The sequence below is a fragment of the Balaenoptera borealis genome (assembly GCF_965194805.1).
Source record: "Balaenoptera borealis genome assembly, chromosome: 13".
Classification (NCBI taxonomy): Eukaryota; Metazoa; Chordata; class Mammalia; order Artiodactyla; family Balaenopteridae; genus Balaenoptera; species Balaenoptera borealis.
In genome coordinates this window covers 18,962,922-18,983,270 of record NC_138870.1, presented here as the reverse complement: position 1 = coordinate 18,983,270, position 20,349 = coordinate 18,962,922, and the positions used below count along the sequence as shown (strand labels likewise).

General features: G+C 37.0%; 1 protein-coding gene across 2 annotated transcripts in view; it reads left to right on the top strand.

Annotated features, from left to right (window-relative positions):
* Nucleotides 1–20,349, top strand: part of ST8SIA1 (ST8 alpha-N-acetyl-neuraminide alpha-2,8-sialyltransferase 1) — a 156,388-nt gene that overhangs the window by 31,993 nt on the left and 104,046 nt on the right. The gene's annotated exons all lie outside the window — the stretch shown is intronic.

The window sequence follows — 20,349 nt, the reverse complement described above, 5'->3', positions numbered from 1 at the left end:
GTTTAGCATATAGTCTTTTGCACGGTGTGTAATAAGCATTTAATCGATGAATGAATGTATGAATGAATAAATATCTGGGTACCCCTCATGACCTTGGCTTGTGTCTTGTTCATCTTCTGTGACCTGCAGTTTCAAGCACAGAGGATTTATTCAAACAAACACAAGCGCTCATTGAATTGAATTAATTTATGGATTTTTGACCTCATTGGTTCTTCTATTTTTCTTTGTCAAGGAAAACTAATTATGTTCTCCATTATCAGAGTGTCTGGGAACAGTCTGCAGCTGCTGTCTGAAATACTTCCATGGGTTATAATGCTTCTCTCAGCTTTTCTGGTCAGTTTGTCTTTTTCTTGTAGTCTGTTCACTTTTGGTTTACCAGGTTGATCATCACATTTTTATGTATTTTTATGGCAAAGGAATGTTAAGGCATGCTATAAAGGAGGTGTGGAGAATATTCAGCATTTATTGTAGTCTGATCTTTCTAAATCCGCAGGGGCTTATGACGCTTTTCCTTTTTGTTATTGTTCCTTTAAAAAATACATACCTTTTTTTGCCTTTTAAAAATTTTGTCAAAACGATTTATCCAGAAAGGATAGCCACAGCTTGTCGTAAGATTCATTAGTGATGCAAGCACTCTCTTTTGGGGACATATGATCTCTAGTCAGTAGGAGCTCCTGGGTCGAGCATTTTTCCAGCTCACAAAATGACTTTGACTCGTGTTATTTCACTGACTCTTGCTCAGTCACAGTGGGACCCACTTCTTGGCGCTGCTCACAGAGACGCTCTCTGTTGATGGTGAATTGCTGAGATCTCTTCTCTAAAGCTGTGCAGCCACGAGAAACCTAGAGTTCCGTCGGGGCTTGGGTCTATGCTTTAGAAAAAACATTACCTCCTCTTCTTGAAACTTTCTTCCTTTGCTTCCCATCGCATTCTCTTTTGTTATAAAAAATCCCGTCTTTATAATAGAGTCAGAATAATAGTAACCACAGCTACTTATGAGCACTTCCTATGTACTAAGTACTTTATACATCTTATTCACAATCCTTTCATTAGTCATCAACTAAGTTTGTCCCCATTTTGTAAATGAGAAACCTGAAAGCCAAGAGTGTTAAGTGGTTTGGGTAGAACCACATGGCAGTAAGTGGTGGAGTTAAAGCCGTGTGACCCCAGAGTCTCTGTTCTTTACATTACACTGTGCTTCTTTCCTCATCAGATGACCTGGATCATAGCTATGTGGTTTTTGTGCCCCTGCTTAATTCTTGTAAAGAGAAATAAAGTACCTGACTCACGGGATTTTGTCAAGAACTAAATGGGGTAGCATATATTTGAAAGGACCTGGCATAGTGTCTTGTGCATTGTAAGAATTGAGTGCTTTTCTTAATTCCTTCTTTTTTCTCTGTACCCTCCTTTTTCCATTAACCCAACCCTGCCCACTCAGTTTTAGATATCTCCTGATGGTCTGTTCTAGGTTTTTTCTCTTTTGTATTTCTATACGAGATATTATTAGTTTTTTTGGTTGAGCGTAAGGAATGTGACTGTGACTCAATCTTTCATTATTATTAACATAAGAAAAAAGTACTGGGAACCAAAGTTGAGCCTCGGGACATAACCACATTTAGGTAATGGGAGGAAGAACTGCTATTTTGTCAGGATAGAGAGAAAAAGCAAATAGAGAGGAGGTGGTTAGGTGGGTTGATACACTGCCATGGATATCCAGGGCAGAGAAGCTTATAAGAAGCAAACAGTTGGTCAACAATGCCAAAGGCCAGAGTGGTCATTTGGATGAGTAAGAAATGAGGAAAGGCCATTTGATTTGATTTGGTCATTTGGATGTATTTGAAGCCCTTGGAGAGGGCTGTTTCAGTGAAGGTGATGGACTGGAGGCAAGTGAAAGAGTTAATGAGGAAATAGAAGCAATAAGTGCTTTGAGATGTTTTGTTTGTAAAAGTCCTCAGAGAGATTTTAGCATATCTTAAAGAAGGTGGCATTTTTGAAGAAATTTTTCTTTAGCTTAGGATAAATATAAATATTTTTATGGTCAGAAATTAAGGATTTAGATAAAAAGGAGACTTTCAGGATGCTGGAGAGAAGGGGCGTTTAGTAAGTGTAAATTAATTTTAAAGAAAGCCCGAGAATATGGCATTAAGATCACAGGGAGAAAAAAATATTAATTGCACTTTTCTCAGTGTGGTTGTATTGCTTTTTTTTTTTTTCTCTCTTTTTAAACATCTTTATTGGAGTATAATTGCTTTATATTGTTGTGTTAGTTTCTGCTGTATAACAAAGTGAATCAGTTGTATGTATACACATATCCCCATATCCCCCTCCCTCTTGTGTCTCCCTCCCACCCTCCCTATCCCCACCACCACCAGGTGGTCACAAAGCATGGAGCTGATCTCCCTGTGCTATGCGGCTGCTTCCCACTAGCTATCTATTTTACATTTGGCAGTGTATATATGTCCATGCCACTCTCTCACTTCGTCCCATCTTACCCTTCCCCCTCCCCATGTCCTCAAGTCCATGACTTAGGATTCTTGCTAAAACTGCACTCTGCAAAGATAGGCACAGAAGTCCAAGGTCAAAGTCTAGTTGAGAAGAGGGTTCAGAGGAGTCTGGCTAAAGTTTTGTATTGCTTTTTAACTTTTAATTTCTTCTCTGTCCTTTTAAATATTTACCAGATTTTCTATAACAAGCATTTATTACTTTAAATTTTTAATAGTTCTAAAAAATTAATCAAATTTAATATGATAAAGTAATGGTAAATATAAATACATAATATGAATGAATGAATAAAAATATATATGACAAATAAGTGATAAACTGATAAAATAATAAAAATGATAACTTTCACAGCACTAAAAAGGTTTAGAAACATATAAGATGAATATTTAAATCCCTACATATCCTAATACCCCATTTCCATTTCTTTAAAGCAGCCATCATCAGAATGGTTTTTCCTGGCAGCCTTTTAGTTTTACACACATATGTTTTCAAATCAGAACACATTATTGAAAATCACCACTAAAGAAGTTAAACTGGAAAAGGATAATACCACCCAGCTTCTGGTTTTCTGACCCCTCTTGAAAGACTAATAATAATAGAGGAATATAAATAAGAATGAACTTGTAAGAATGAAGAAAATGGAAGAGGCGACAATAGCAGACAAAAGACATCAACAAAATTTTAGGAGATGAAAAGCAGATGGCTCAGTCACATCTGACAACATGTAGAGTACAGAAGTTGGAAACTTGAGTGTTTGCAACAGGGTAAGCCAGCAAGAAGGAAGCCAGTTTATGTTGCAGAATTCCTGAAAGACTCAGCAATTAGAGGTGAGTGCTGATGACACTAAAAGCAGGAAGATTGGTTGGAAGTGTTCCCCATCTCCCCTTACCCACAGACACAGGAGTTGCCTTTGTCCATGTGTTAAAAGACTGGAGACGACATGGAGTGACTCTGGACTTGGGACATCAGCTGAAAACAGGGAAATTAAGAGAAAGGTTATATTCTGAAGAGTGAGACCTCAGCCTTCTCTTTTCACTTAGCTCCCAGAGCGTTATCAACCAGGCTTATACCTTATCAAGAAATTGGAAGATTCCTCAATGGGAAAACTGACTAGTACAAGAGAAAAAGATGTGGATACTGACATTTGGGGATCCTCGCATGAAATGGCTGTTGGATTACACTCTGATGAGGCCCAGCAGTTGGTAATTACTACCCAAGCATAGAGCTTTTATTCATCTGTTTAGTACCTCATTCTTAAACGTAAACAGAGAGCTATAGATCTTTATTTAGAAATAAAAATATTTCTAAACTATTTTTAGAAAGCCTCAAACATGAAAGACAGAGACCAAAGTAAACCAATAGAAAAAACACACATGAAATGGACAATAAGGAAGCAGAAAAATATATAACAAATTATATGGCTACGATTCTCACAAAAAATTATATTGCATTCACAAAGGTTAGGAAGCTATGAACATAAAACTTTTTGAAAATAAGATCATCAGAAATAGAGACACAGACGTAGAGAACAAACGTATGGACACCAAAGGGGGAAGGGGGGAGTGGGATGAATTGGGAGATTGGGCTCGACATATATACACTATTGATACTATGTATAAAATAGATAACTAATGAGAACCTACTGTATAGCTCAGGGAACTCTACTCAGTGCTCTGTGGTGACCTAAATGGGACTCTTTATTTTCTTTCTCTATATCAAATCAAACCACGAACAAGTCAGATATTCACATAACTAGTAGCTATTTTTAAATGCCCATCCTATAAACTTCCATAGACGAGAATGCAGCTTATTCTCCAGGTCAAATGTGTCAACTCAGTTTACCCCCAACATGTTGTGAAAACAATCAGGCAAATGGGAAGGAAATCCAAAAAAAGAGGGGATATATGTATACGTATAGCTGACTCACTCTGCTGTGCAGTAAAAACTAACACAAAATTGTAAAGCAACTATACTCCAATAAAAATTAATTAAAAAAAATTTTTTTTTGAAGATCAGAAAGAACTTTTTGATATTAAAAATATGGTAGTGGAAATTAAAAGTTCAATAGGTGGATTTGTAAAATAATGTTTAGGAAATCATTCCCCCCAAAGTAGAAAAGAAAAATAAAACAGTGAAAAAATGGAAAAAAAGGTGAGAAGTTTGGATAATAAGAATTTCAGAAAGAGAAATATAGAAGAAAAGGAAGTTATTAAAGAAAAAATAGAAGGTGGTTTCCAGAACCGAAGGACCTGTTTCCTGGTTGCAAGGGACCACCAAGTGTCTAGCACAGTGAATGCAAAAGACCTATTCAAACCATATCATTATGAAATTTCAGAATCCTTAATTTAAGATCTTAAAAACCTTTGAAGATGAAAAATGATTAAAACCAAATGATTAGAAATAAGAGTGATGCCAGATTTCTCAACAAAATACTGACAGCTAGAAAACAATGGATAATGCCTTCAAAATCTGAGAAAATTTATCTTTTTTTGAGAAAAATTATTTTTAAATTAGAATTTTATACCCAGCCAAACTAAGTGAGAGTGTTTTCAACATTCAAAGACTAAAAGCCTATGAACTGCTCTCTTTATTGGTGGTTGTTTTTGAAATATTAATGGTTGTTTTTTAAAATGTACTATATTTTAAAATTCTTATACTGACCCTCAATAAAAGCATAGCTTTGTAATGTAACTTGGTTGAAGGTGTTTCTACAGGATGGTTAGTTTATTCAGAGACCTCTCTACTTTTCACAGGTTACTGTTCCAAAAGTTGTTTTCAAGTCCAAAATGACCAAGAGAATTTTTGACCTTGCATTCCCCAATACATTTCTACCAAGTAGAGTGTGACTCTGTCCTTTGAAAGTATGTTATTCTGCTTTTTGGTTTTATAGCCAATTAAGTTACAGTTTCCCCAAATGGTTAAGTTTTGTCTGCATTGAAGGGTTTGGAGGTAACTAAGCATTTTCCTTGATCTCTTCTGATGTTGTGAGGGATTCCTTAGCAGGTAACCCATAAACACTTGCCTTTGTCCCCTTTAATGGCCAGATTCAGAGTGGCCTTGAACATAAGGAAATGTACATTTTTGTATTTCCCCCAGTTGAATGCAGTCTTGTTTATGTCTAAGCACTGAAGACATCATAGTAGGCTTATCCGGTCTCTAGTTTTCAGCTTTTGTTTATCCTTTATTGACAAACTAAAAACAAAAAAAATCCCTTTCATCTATTATTTTCTTCTCTTTTTTCAATTGTTGTTTCTTTATTCACTCTTTGTCAAATGACTTATTCCATCTACACTTGTAATATCCTTTATTTTCTCAATGCTTTCAGTTTTGAAAATTCATCTCCACTTTTGTTTCCTTTTTAAGCCTACTCTTCTCCTTAACTGTTGCTGTCAACTGTCTCAACACTTTTCTATCTCGATGGGGTCAATGATATTCACAAAACAATTCAAAATTAAGTACAAATGTAGCGAACATAGCAAACAAGATGAGGGATGATAGATGGATGAACTGAAAATACCTGCCTGATTGTTTTCACAACATGTTGGGGGTACACTGAGTTGACACATTTGACCTGGAGAATAAGCTGTGTCCTCATCTATGGAAGTTTATAGGATGGACATTTAAAAATAGCTACTAGTTATGCAAATAGCTGACTTGTTCGTTGTTTGATTTGATGTAGAGAAAGAAAATAAAGAGTCGAACTCCTAGGAGAAAATCTGCTAAGACATCCCTTTTTCTCTCCCAAATACCCGTTCCTTTAACCACACATTTAATGGGAACTAGATGACAGTAAATTAAAGGTTGTTGACAACCTGAATGGCTGATACTCTGTGCTGAGTAAAGAGAGACCCATATGTTTTAGACAAGCAGGTGGCACAGTTAATATTCTGGTAAGAAAATTGAGAATCCCTGGTTTGTTTTGTTGCACAGAATTCTATCCTGTGAAAATGGGTCATAACGAAAAGCCAAAATTTTTCTCAGAAAATAATTTTGAGTATGTTCAAATACTGCAATGGTTACTCACATAAATACCAGAAGTGTGTGCCATACATCATGGAAGAGACAAAAAATTTCAGGACTAATGCTCCAGTCCTGCATTGAGTGGGCAGTAGAGCTGAGTTGAATCCAGCAAACTTGACTCCTGGGTTTGAACCTCTAAAATTTACCACTTAGGTCATCTTATGTTTGTTGGTTCAGTTTCCTAGTTTAGAGAAATCTGTATAGTTTGGAAAACCCATGTGGTTTCTATCACATTTGTCTCCTTTTTGTTTGTTTTGCTTTCCACTAACTTCTCATCTTTCACAGAAATAATCTCAGACCTAGGTGTTATTAGAACAAGAAAAGAAAAAATCCTTCTAAATAGAGTTCTTTTTTCTTAATTTTTTTCAGCATAGTGACTTACATACATCATGAAATGATTATCACAAGAAGTTTAGTGAGCATCCATCATCTCATAGAGACACAACATGAAAGAAACAGAAAAAATATTTTTCCTTGTGATGAGAACTCAGGATTTACTCTCTTAATAGCTTTTATATATAACATACATCAGTGTTAATTATCTTTATCATGTTGTACATTACATCCCTAGTACTTATTTATCTTATAACTGGAGCTTTGTAAATTTTGACAACCTTCATCCAGTTCCCCTTCCCCTTACTCTGTCACCTGTGGAAACTACAAATCTTATCTCTTCTTCTATGAATTTGTTTGTTTGCTTGTTTTTGAAGTATAATTGACCTACAATGCTATGTTAGTTCCTGTTACACAGCATAGTGATGTGATATTTCTATACATTTAAAAATGATCACCATGGTAAGTCTTGCTACCATCTGTCACTATACAAAGATATTACATAATTATTGACTATATTCTCCACACTGTACATTATTTTTTAAATTTTTAAAATTGAAGTATAGTTGATTCACAATGTTTTAGTTTCAGGTGTACAGCAAACTGATTCAGATATATATTTATATTCTTTTTCAAATTCTTTTCCCTCATAGGTTATTATAAAATATTGAGTATAGTTCCCTGTGCTGTACAGTAGGTCCTTGTTGGTTATCTATTTTATGTATAGTAGCCCCACACTGTACATTTCATGCCTGTGACATTTATTTTGTAACTGAAAGTGTGTATATCTTAATCTCCCTCACCTATTTCTCTCTTCTGCTGACCCCCTTTCCCCTCTGGCAACCACCGGTTTGTTCTCCATATCTATGAGTCTGTTTCTGTTTAGTTATGTTTGTTCATTTGTTTTGTTTTTTATATTCCATATATAATTGAAATAATACAGTATTTGTCTTTCTCTGTCTGACTGGTTTCACTTAGCATAATACCCTCTAGGTTCATCCATGTTCTCACTAATGGCAAGATATCATTCTTTTTTATGGCCGAGTAATATTCCATTGTATAAATACAGCATATCTTCTTCATCCATTTATCCATCAATGGGCACTTAGTTGCTTCCATATCTTGGCTACTGTAAATAAGGCTGCAGTGAACATAGGGGTGCATATATCTTTTAGAATTAGTGTTTTCATTTTTTTCAGATAAATGCCCAAGAGTGGAATTGCTGGATCATATGGTAGTTCTATTTTTAATTTTTTGAGGAATCTCCATACTGTTTTCCATAGTGGCTGCACCAATTTATATCCCCATCAACAGTGCACGAGGGTTCCATTTTCTTCATATCCTTGCCAACACTTGTTATTTGTTGTCTCTTTGATGATAGCCATCCTGACGGGTGTGAGGTGATATCTCATTGTGGTTTTGATTTGCATTTCCCTGACAATTAGTGATGTTGAGCATCTTTACATGTGCCTGTTGGCCATCTGTATGTCTTCTTTGTCTTCTTTGGAAAAATGTCTATTTGGGTCCTTTGCCCATTTTTTAATTGTTTTTTTTTTTTTTTGATGTTGAGTTGTATGTGTTCTTTGTGTACTTTGGATATCAACCCCTTATTAAATATATTGTTTGCAAATATATTCTACCATTCAATAGGCTGACTTTTTGTTTCACTGATAGGTTCCTTTGCTGTGCAAAGCTTTTTTTTTTTAGTGTGCTGTAGTTCCATTTGCTTATTTTGGCTTTTGTTTCCCTTGTGTGAGGAAATACTGCTTAAGACTGGTATCAAAGTGTTTACTGCCTGTTTTCTTCTAGTTGTTTTTCGATTTTGGGTCTTACATTTAAGTCTTTAATCCATTTGTACTTTATTTTTATATATGGTGTGAGAAAATAGTCCAGTTTGATTCTTTTGCATGTAACTGTCCAGTTTTCCCAACGCCATTTAATGAAGAGGCTGTCTTTTCCCCATTGTATATTCTTGCCTCCTTTGTCATGACTAATTGATGATATAAGTGTGGGTTAATGTTTGAGCTGTCTGTTCTGTTCCATAGATCTATGTGCCTGTTTTTGTGTCAGTGCAATACAGTTTTGATTACTGCAGCTTTGTAGTATAGTTTGAAATGAGGGCATGTGATGCCTCCAGCTTTGTTCTCTTTTCTCAAGATTGCATTGGCTGTTCAGGATTTTTTGTATTTCCATACAAATTTTAGAGGTATTTGTTCTAGTTCTGTGAAAAATGCCATTGGTGTTTTGATAGGGGTTACATTGAGTCTGTAGATTGCCTTGGGGAGTATGGTCATTTTAACATTATTAATTCTTCCAATCCATGAACATGGTATATCTCTTAATTTGTGTCATCTTCAACTTCTTTCATCAGTGTCTTATAGTTTTCCAAGTACAGGTCTTTTATCTCCTTAGCTAGATTTATTCTCAGGTATTTTATTCTTTTTTGATATGATTATAAATGGGATTTTTTTCTTAAGTTCTCTTTCTGATAATTTATTGTTGGTTTTTAGAAACCCAACAGATTTTTGTATATTACTTTTGTATCCTGCAGCTTTGCCGAATTCTTTGATGAGTTCTATTAGTTTTTTGGTGATGTCTTTAGGATTTTCTATGTATAGTATCATGTCATCTGCAAACAGTGACAGTTTTACTTCTTCCTTTTCAACTTGGATTCCTTTGATTTTCTTTTTTTCTTGTCTGATTGCTGTGGCTAGGACTTCCAATACTGTGTTGAATAAAGGTGGCAAGAGTGGACATTCTTGTCTTGTTCCTGATCTTAGAGGAAATGCTTTCAGCTGTTCACCATTGAGTGTGATGTTAACAGTGGTTTTGTCATATATGGCCTTTATTATTTTGAGATATGTTCCCTCCATACCCACTTTGTGGAGAGTTTTTATTATAAATAATTGTTGAATTTTGTCAAAAGCATCTATTGAGATGATCATATGATTTTTATTCTTCAGTTTGTTAGTGTGGTGTATCACATTGATTGATTTGTAGATATTGAACCATCCTTGCATCCCTGGGATAAATCCCAATTGATACATTAAAAGGGGTATGATCCTTTTAATGTATTGTTGGATTCAGTTTGCTAATATTTTGTTGAAGATTTTTGCACCTACATTCATCAGTGATATTAAAAATCTGCAATTTCTTTATTTGTGATATCTTTGGTTTCAGTATCAGGGTGATGCTCGCCTCATAGGATGAGTTTGAAAGTGTTCTTCTGTAATTTTTTGGGAATAGTTTAAGAAGAATAGGTGTTAACTCTTCTCTAAATGTTTGGTAGAATTCAACAAACCATCTGGTCCTGGACTTTTGTTTGTTGGGGGTTTTAAAATTACTGACTCAGTTTCAGTACTGTTAATTGGTCTGTTCATATTTTCTATTTCTTCCAGGTTTAGTCTTGGGAGATTGTACATTTCTAGGCATTTTTCTATTTCTTCTAGGTTGTCCATTTTACTGGCCTATAATTGTTCATAGTAATCTCTTATGATCCTTTGCGTTTCTGTGGTGTCAGTTGTAACTTCTCCTTTTTCATTTCTAATTTTATTTGTTTGGTCCTTCTTTTTTTCTTGATGAGTCTGGCTAAATATTTATCAATTTTGTTTATCTTTCCAAGAGTCAGCTCTTAGTTTCATTGACCTTTTCTGTTGTTTTTATTTTTTAGTCCCTAGTTCATTTATTTCTGCTGTGATCTTTATGACTTATTTCCTTCTCCTAACTTTGCATTTTGTTTATTCTTCTTTTTCTTGTTCCCTTAGGTGTAAGAGTAAGTTGTTTATTTGAGGTTTATCTCATTTTCTCACGTAGGCTTTATTGCTATAAACTTCCTCTTAAAACTGCTTTTTCTGTGTCCCATAGATTTTGAAAATCATTGTTTTTTTGTTTTCATTTGTCTCCAGGCACTTTGTTATTTCCTCTTTGATTTTTTCAGTGACCAATTGCTTGTTTAATAGTATATTGTTTAGCCTCCAAGTGTTTGTGTTTTTTGCAGTGCTTTTCTTGTAGTTGATTTCTAGTTTCATAGTTGTTGGGAAAGATACATGATATAATCCCAATCTTCTTAAATTTACTAAGACTTGTTTTGTGGCATAGCATGTGATCTATCCTGGAGAATGTTCCATTTGCACTTGAAAACGATGTTTATTCTGCTGCTTTTGGGTGGAATGTTCTATGTATATCTGTTAAGGTCATCTGGCCTAATGTGTGGTTCAGCTGAATAGAGTTCCCATATTTAAAACATAATTTCTCCTAGTGCTATTCAGGAACACCATTAACCATGATTACATAAAGAAATTCCTGCTGCATCCCCCTTTACTGTGTAAACTTGTGCATTGGAGAAACAGCTCAATTGTAAATCAGTGTAACTCATGATTTGAAGCATCTGCCACTTGGGCACAAGTTTAAAACTCAGTAGAGTATGGTGGTTTATGTGGATACTGGTGCTTCTGATCTAGACCTCATTTTCAAAACCTCATGTTCTCATGGATGACTGCCCACTTATTTCTCTGAGGGGATGCACTTGCCCCTTCCCTATGCTCCTACCCAAGCCTCCAAAAGTGAATTTGTTGCATTCCTCCAAACCCATGTTTTTAAGTTTCATACCACTAAAAATATATTATCCAAATTTGGTGTATATCCATTTAGCTGCTTTGTCATGATCCTGGTAAGAGACCAAGAGAGAAATATCTTTATTCATAAAATTAAACATATACAACAGGAGAATTTTCTTTGTCTTTCAAATCCTTCCATTCTCCAAAAGAGGGGAAAAAAATCCAAAAAGAGTATGTATAATAGGTCTTTTCATACCTAAGTTTGTTGTTAAATGATTAGAAAGGGAGTCAAAATTAGAGGGCTTAATCAAGTGAAGTGTCTCTGGATAAGAGAGAGAGATGATGGAGAAAAGGCTGGCTTTGGGGATGGTTAGAGGAAATGATAGAATTGTATCCAGGGAAAAGACAGATATTCACTCGGAGACTTTAAGAAGTTTTTGTGGTGTGGTGACCCAACCCCCTCCATTACAATTTCAGGAAAATCCAAATGTCTTTGTGTGATTTTGGAGTTGGATTTATCCTTGAGGGTCTATGGATGATGCCACAAGAAGTTTGATGGTGAGGGCAGATTCTACTCTTTTCACTGGAGTAAAAACCACATGTGCACAGCCCTGCATGATCCTCTCCCTGCGACCTGCCTGCCCCCCACCATGCCACACTCTCCTTACTCTAGCTTCGCTGGTTTCCTCCACGTTCTTTGAACATACCAGGGTCACTCCTGCCTTAAGGCTTTTGTACTTGTTTGTTCTCCCTGAATGCTTTTCTCTGGGATATCCTGGATATCTATATTGCTTACTTCCTTACCTCCTTCTGAGTAAGCTCAAACATCACCTACCCTGTGAGGACTTACCCAGCCTCCTGTTGAAAATTATACTCCCACCCCTTACTCACATACTTCATCTTTTGTCTGTCTTCTCCATTAGAATTTAAGAGGGCAAAGTATTCCAAGCTCTCCTTCTCCTGGCCCCCGTTCTGTCCCTAGTGCCTGGAACAGCACTGGGCACATAGAAAGTTCTCAATAAATGTTTATTGAGTGAATCAAATAATGAGCCCTGTTCAAAGGAGCCTAGTCAGTTTCAGTTACCAAAAAAGCAAACCGGTGATTCTCAAAGGATAACACTAGAGCTTTTCTAGTTGTATAGACAGATAAGCATAAGTAGGAAGACTGCAGGTAAGTGCTTATTGAGATCCTTCCTGGAAAAATTTACGTTCTTCAATTCAAATAATCGTGTGTACTTGTTAAGTACACTACAAAACAAATATGTGTTAGGGAAAACCAGATCATCTTTGAAATACTTGTTTTCCAAAAGTTTCTCCTTTAAGTCTGCTCTGCCTGTGGTAGAGAAATGCAGATTACACAGGGCACAGATCGACCTCTCTTTGGGATACATTTTCCTTATAATACAGTCATTTCAAATGTGAAGAATAAAATGCCGCTAAATAAAAGATTACTTGCTGTCTTAAGTAGTATGCAAGAGTTGTTTTTCTCTGTTTTTGTAGTCCTGGCAAATTATCCAGAGATTAATCTTTGAAAAGCCTTTTTTATTATATCTGTAGAAAACATTATTTTAAGTGATAATCTCATGAAACTAATTTTCCTCCATACCATTCAAGAGAGTTTTACAGAGAAATAAGATGAATACAAATCTCTACCCTGTATCGAGTGTGTATTTTGAATCTCTTAGGTCAGGGATGTAAGCCATTGAGGGGACAATACTGTGGACAGAAGGTGTGGCCTTTGCCACAGAGATGGTATTGTCACCACCTGCTCCCAAGTCTCCTACAGGCAGGGCCCTGCTGTTCATTCACTTCGGAGCAGCTTCTGCTGATGCTTGTTCTAGATCCTGGGCACTCAGTCAACTGTGACTCTTGACTTTTATACTTGCTTCAAAATGGGTAATTTAAGACAAAGATTCCTTTAAGTTAGGGTGAAAACCAACTTCAGGATGGTCCAAACCCTACCTGCCATAATCTCTGTGAAATCTGCCGTTTCCATATTTAGAATAAGAAATTTCTCTGTAGGCCACCAGATTCTTCACTTAAAGAAGAGCCCTCTTTTATTGGATGCTGCTGTTTATATTCTACTCTTAATGGAGTGAACATATAATTTATCATCCAAATAGGGACATGTTTGGGAATGGAAGTGGGGAGGTAACTACTAATAGTTGTATCTGGGAAGCAGTCATAACCTAGGATTGTGGGAAGCAAGCAGAATCGAATGGTGCCTGAATATGAAGGAGAATGAAATGAATACTTATTGAAACCATATAATGTGCTAAGGACTTTATATATATTATCCTCTGATGTGGTATGTGGGCACATTTTTAACAGTGAATCTGGAGTTACATTAACCAAGGAGTTAACATATACTAGTCTAACAGGAATTTTAGGAACTCAACTCAGGACAGTTTACAACAAGAGCTATCGATTGAACTGTCTGGAGGAAATGCATTAGATACACATTTTGGCCAAAAGCCAAATATTAAAATCAGTAGTTGACTGAAGTCAGACATCGCTAGAGTAGAAAGAATTTTTTGGAGGCAAGATTAAATCTGAAAACTTGTCTAAAATTTTAGAAGTCAAATTTTGAAAGTTTGACACTGGTGAAGGAAACAGAATTTATCAGTGCCATCCGCTGATGGGCCACTCCTGTGGTGCCTGTGCTGCAGGCCTGCAATCCAAAAGGGATGCTCGCTTTAATCAGACTAATGTTTAGCGCACAGTGTAAGGAACTTGGGATTCAACACTCAGCAAATCTTAAAAATCCTGGATCTGCTACTACTGAAAATGTTTACCCACCTATAGCAGTTATTTTGACAAGCTTTTGTCTTTTGGTCTCCATAGACTGCAAGTGTAAGGAATTAACTTCTTCAATTTGAATTTTGATGAGTGAGGACAAAATGTGCATTGAGGTTCTGTAACATTTTCTTCCTTTCTTCCAACTTGTAATTTGTTCATCCAGTTGATCAACATTTATTAAGCACCAATTCAGTGTCTTAGCCACCATTTAAGGGGATGGGGACAGAGCAGTGAACAGAAGACAAAAGTCTTTGCCCTCATGGAGTTTAAATTCTGGGACTTGGGGAGGCAGACAATAAACAAAAGTATAGATAAAACATATAGCATATAAATAGCATAAGTGCTGTTAAGAAGAACAAAGCAGTTACAGATATGAGGAAATTTCTATTATGACTGGGCAGGTCATGATGATTTTTCATGGTGTTGTTTATAGGGTTTTTTATTCTCATGAAATTTTTAGGAGCAGATTTGGTATTTAACTATTAATCCCACATATGAAGGGTTCCCAACTAGGACTTTTTTTTCCCCTGAACAACTCATTGTCTAAATGGAATTAAATAACTGAAAATTAAATAAAGTTCTTAAGGGTTATGTGTTTAATATTTGTTTAATATTTTGAATGCTAGTATATCAACTAATTCTACAAAGATTAGAATTTTCATGTAATCTCAACTCTGTTATTCTTCCTTGTATTATTGCTTAAAATTTTATAAATATTTGTTGGTAAAAAAATGATGCAGTATTTTTCCTAAGGTTTTATGCTAAGCACACTTAATATTTCCTTTAACTGACAATTTATTCTCCTCTGTAGTTGATGATCCTTCATAATTTTTATACGTAAAATTAATAGCTTTCACAATAAATTTATTATTGCAGCATTTTCCTTTTGAAGTATTCAAGATACATTTATACTTCACCTGATGGATAGAAATTCAACATAGAAAGCATATAAGGAGATTTTTCACTCCATCTACTTCTAGGCTGCTTATCAGAATTTTAAATTGCACATTCAGTTGTAAACAGCAAACTTTATTCACATTCCCTGTTTATGTTACTAACATCAACACCCTATTTAGATACGATGGTGAAGGAAATGATCACACAAGCGTTTGTCACATACGTGTACAAGGAGGCCAGAAATGGCATTGAATTGGATGTTTAGCTGAGTCTGAAGCTGGAGTGTAACAGCAGAGTTTGGCAAATACTGAGACCAAAGTGAACCTCTCCTTCACCTCTGCTTTCTCAAATTCAGTTCTTCCTCAGAAGGGGCACGATAGTGTCAGTCATTGGAGTGACAGCCTCCCAACCTCCTTCATGTCTGGTGACCAAAGTGATGAACATGACATCCAAGAGAGTTTAAGCAAGGTTCGCGCTGATACTGGGCATTATTAACTGAGTCGTTGGGTTTTCACCCTTATTTGTCTGTTTAGTTTCACCAGAACCTCAGTCTTCCTGGCACAATAAGCCAGTGAGGTCTTCTTGGCTTAGTTGATATGCATGGCTTTCACTGGGAGAGGATGGGAACCTGAGTGAGTTTTTAGCAAGTGGCTCCCAGGCTTCCTAAATACTTACCTTCATGATGCAATTATAGCATCATTTAGCAGGAGCTCTGCTGCAGCTTAAATTCAAATAATAAAAAGCATTTACATTTTAACTCCAATACTCAACTCACACTTAACTGAAATGTAATAATCTGCAGATTTAAACTTGAATATAAAAATGGGTTTACTTTTGCTTTTTTAACTCTGTGATTTTATTGCCTGCCACAAATAATAGGCAGTATTAATGCAAAGCATGAGAAAGGGGGTGGGAACCAAATTTTCTAAACATTCTAAAAGCTGGTATGTGTCTTCTCTCCAGGGTCACCTGCAAGTTGGATGGAGGTGAAATTCAATTTTATATCCCCCAAACCTAGCACAGTGTTAGGCAAGCACTCTATAAAAACCATTACTACTACTACTACCATGATTACCACTCCTACTGCTGTGAGTGCTATTTCCACTACTGCTTTTGCTTCTGTGGTTGTAGCCCGTATAGCTGGTGAGCTCGTGTGGGCCCTTCTCAGGCATGGAGGGTGAACATACTTCTACGTTGTGGTCCCTTTTAGGCCACACTCCAGACATGCGCATGGCAGAAGGAAGATGGGAAGGCACTCTGGATGGAGGGAAAAGTTCAAACGTTTATAAGAAAAGCACTCCCATATTGCAAATGGTGCTATGATTATTTTGAATTTGCTATAACTCTTAGATTTTTAAAAGTATTTGTACACATGTGACACTTTCTATTTTCTGTCGAGTATTTGGTTTTCCCACTCAGGGTATGATTGCCCTGAGCATGATGATGCTGTAGGAAAACATGTGAATTTGAGTCCATCTAACACACATTTAATCAATAATTAAGCAAACATTTATTAACCTCATGAACTTTTTTCTCCACATCTTTATTGCAGTATAATTGCTTTACAATGTTGTATTAGTTTCTGCTGTACAACAAAGTGAGTCAGCTATATGTATACGTATATCCCCATATCCCCTTCCTCTTGAGCCTCCCTCCCACCCTCCCATCCCATCCCTATACGTCATCACAAAGCATCGAGTTGATCTTCCTGTGCTATGGGGCTGCTTCCCACTAGCCATCCATTTCACATTTGGTAGTATATATATGTCAGTGCTACTCTCTCACTTCGTCCCAGCTTCCCCTTCCCCCGCTGTGTCCTCAAGTCTGTTCTCTACGTCTGTGTCTTTATTCCTGCCCCGCCACTAGGTTCATCAGTACTGTTTTTTTTAGATTCCATATATATGCATTAGCATACGATATTTGTTTTTCTCTTTCTGACTTACTTCACTCTGTGTGACAGACTCTAGGTCCATCCACCTCACTACAAGTAACTCAATTTCGTTCCTTTTTATGGCTGAGTAATATTCCATTGTATATATGTGCCACATCTTCTTTATCCATTCATCTGTCGATGGATATTTAGGTTGCTTCCATGTCCTGGCTATTGTAAATAGTGCTGCAATGAACATTGTGGTACATATCTCTTTTTTAATTATTGTTTTCTCAGGGTATATGCCCAGTAGTGGGATTGCTGGATCATATGGTAATTCTATTTTTAGTTTTTTAAGGGACCTCCGTATTGTTCTACATAGAGGCTGTATCAGTTTACATTCCCACCAACAGTGCAGGAACCTCATGAACTTGACTTGAACAAGTCTCTTGCTCTGAGCTTCAGTTTCATTGTCTGTAAGTTTAAGGTAATGTAATCAGCTCTATCTTAGTTTTTTGGGGGATGAATAGAGGAAGCCAGTGTAAAGTGATATGTAAGCTGCTAGCTTAATAAGATTAAATGGGGTGTTATTATATGGCTGGGACAAATTTTTCTTCTGAATTTCCTGTAGCACTTCGTGCTCAATAGCAAGTTTAGTTTGGTTTAGAGGCGAGAGCTGTGGTCTGGCTGGAAGTAAGCACCAGATATGATGTAAAAAGACCTGGGAGCAAAATCATGCCCCACCACTTCACTAGTGATGTGCCCCAAGTTAAATTACTGAAAAAAAGAATCCTAAAGCTATGTAGCTCCAGGGTCACTCACTGTGAGAATTAAGTGGGAAAAAATCTAGGAAGGCACCTGGTGTGTTGCAGGTGTTTGGCTGGTGTTTGGAAAGCATTCCTTCAGGAAAGAGAAAGGTAAGAGTGAGTCACAATGGTCCTGAACAGGCAACATGCAGAGAGGAAAAAGCATGTCCCGTGATGGCCCTGATACATTTCCTCAGATGTGAATTAGGAATAATAATGATAAGAATTCCCTTAATTATCTCTTAGGGTTACTGTAAAGGACTAAAAGTGGTAAGATATCACCAGAAATGGAATAGGGGCTCAAAAATTTACCCCAAAAAGTTGAGAGTCATGCTTAAGATAATTCTCCTCATTTTTAAAGACAGTCTTAAGCCATGTCTAGTTCTATGTTGACTGACTATAGTACCTAGAATGCTTTTTTGAGAAAATGTAGGCAATTCACTATAAAACTTTCCTGCCTCTGTTCAGGCTGCCTTTTGGGTAATGAAACACAATAAAAATTACCAAAGATGGAGGAGGCAAGGAAAGAGCAGCTGATGGAATGATGATGTAGAAGCAAGAGTGACGCACATTCTAGCAACTTTGAAAGATGAAGGCCATTTTCCCGAGCCCCTCTCCCCTGTCCTTTCTGTTGAAACCTTTGTGAAGGGGAAGCCAACCAGAAAGCCCCAGAGAAAGCACCAGGTGTTGGGAAGAGTTCCAGGCACTAACTCGATTTATTCATCTCTGCAATGAGGTCAAACTTGTACTACATGCTTCACCTGTGCATTCTCAGGGAATTCTCAAGAACAGTCTCTGAGGCCGTTTCTGAAGCCCAGTAACATTCCTGGGTTATGGAGTCAGTAAGTGTCAGAGCCAATATTTGAACCCAGGTACAGTTGCCCCCAAATCCTCATCCTCAGATTCTGCCTCTGAGGATTCAACCAATGAGTAGATGGAAAGTACTTGGAAAAATTAAAACTTCCGGAAATTTCTAAAAAGCAAAACTTGAATTTGCCTCACACTGGCCACTATTTACATGGCATTTACATTGTATTTATAGCTATTTACATAACACACTGCATTAGGTAGTGCACTAATAAGTAATCTAGAGGTGATTTAAGGTACACGGGAGAAATTGTGTAGGTTATCTGCAAACACTGTGCCATTTTATATAAGGCACTTGAGCATCCATGGGGTTTGGTATGGGGGGGGTGGGTCCTGAAACCAACTTCGAGGAGACCAAGGATGACTGTACCCTAGTTCCCCATCCCCATCAGCCCTAAGCTTGGGTACCACTCGTGGCCAAAGATATCTGAGCAAGCAGGTCTCTTTAGGGGCACCATTCAGAAGTGGTTTATGTCAGCGATTTGTTTTATTGGTCCTTCTAGAAGTGGGACTGGGGAATGAGTTCTTTTACTCCTGAAGGCTCAGTGAGGAAATGGAATTGGTTTCTGACAGGCTTTGAATTCGAGGAGAATGTGAAGCTTAGCCTGTAGAATAGTAATATGGCCACCATGTGAGGGGCAAGCAGAGGAGCGCCAGCGAGCCAGCCCAGGACAAGGGGAGGAGACCCTGGTGTTTCAGACACAAAGAGAGTGAGGAGACCTTCACCAAGTCCCGGCGCTCAGCTGTGTCTCACACCACTGAGAGTCAGACAAAACGAGAACAGGAAAGGCCCACAATTTACCAGTTGAAAGGCAGGTTGCTTCACCGGTGCCTGAAATCACATCCTTCATCTCATTCTGTTTCTATTTAAAAGGATTTCCCAGGGGTGGTTCTTTGATCATGCCCTCAGTTTGGGGGGATGTGCACCCTCTTTGGGGCTGCTCTGTGTATTCCCTACTCTGTACAGGTCACGTAAAGTCCCTGGTCCCCAAATGTAACCATCTGATTGTTAAATCACCATGAAGATGCATTAGCCATCCAAGCCTTTTCTGCACCTGGATGTTTAAATCCATCAGTCTGTAATTATAATGATTATTTTCGCCTTTGGACGTATTTCAACTGCATGTGAGAGCTGATGTTTTTCTTTCTTTTTGTTTAGTTATATCAATTTCAGGAGTACAGCATTATAATTTAACATCTGCATACACTACAGATTGATCACCACCATGTGTCTACTTACCATCCATCACCAGACAGATGACCCCTTCACCCAATTTCTCCCACACCCCAACCTCCTTCCCTTCTGGTAACCACTAATCTGGTCTCTGCAACTATGAGTTTGTTTTTGTTTTGTTATTTTTATTTTGTTTTTTTGTTTTTTTTCTTAGATTCCACATATGAGTGAAATCAGACAGTCTTTCTCTATCTGATTTATGTCACTTAGCATAATACCTTCAAGGGTCATCCATGTTGTCGAAAATGGCAGGATTTCATTCTTTTTTTATGCCTGAGTAGTATTCCGTGGTGTATATATACCACATCTTCTTTACCATTCATTCATAAATGGACACTTAGGTTGATTTTATATCTTGGCTAGTGTAAATACAGTTGACCTTTGAACAACATGGGCTTGAACTGCACAGGTTCACTTATACATGGACTTTTTCAATAAATACATACAGTACTGCACAATCTGAGG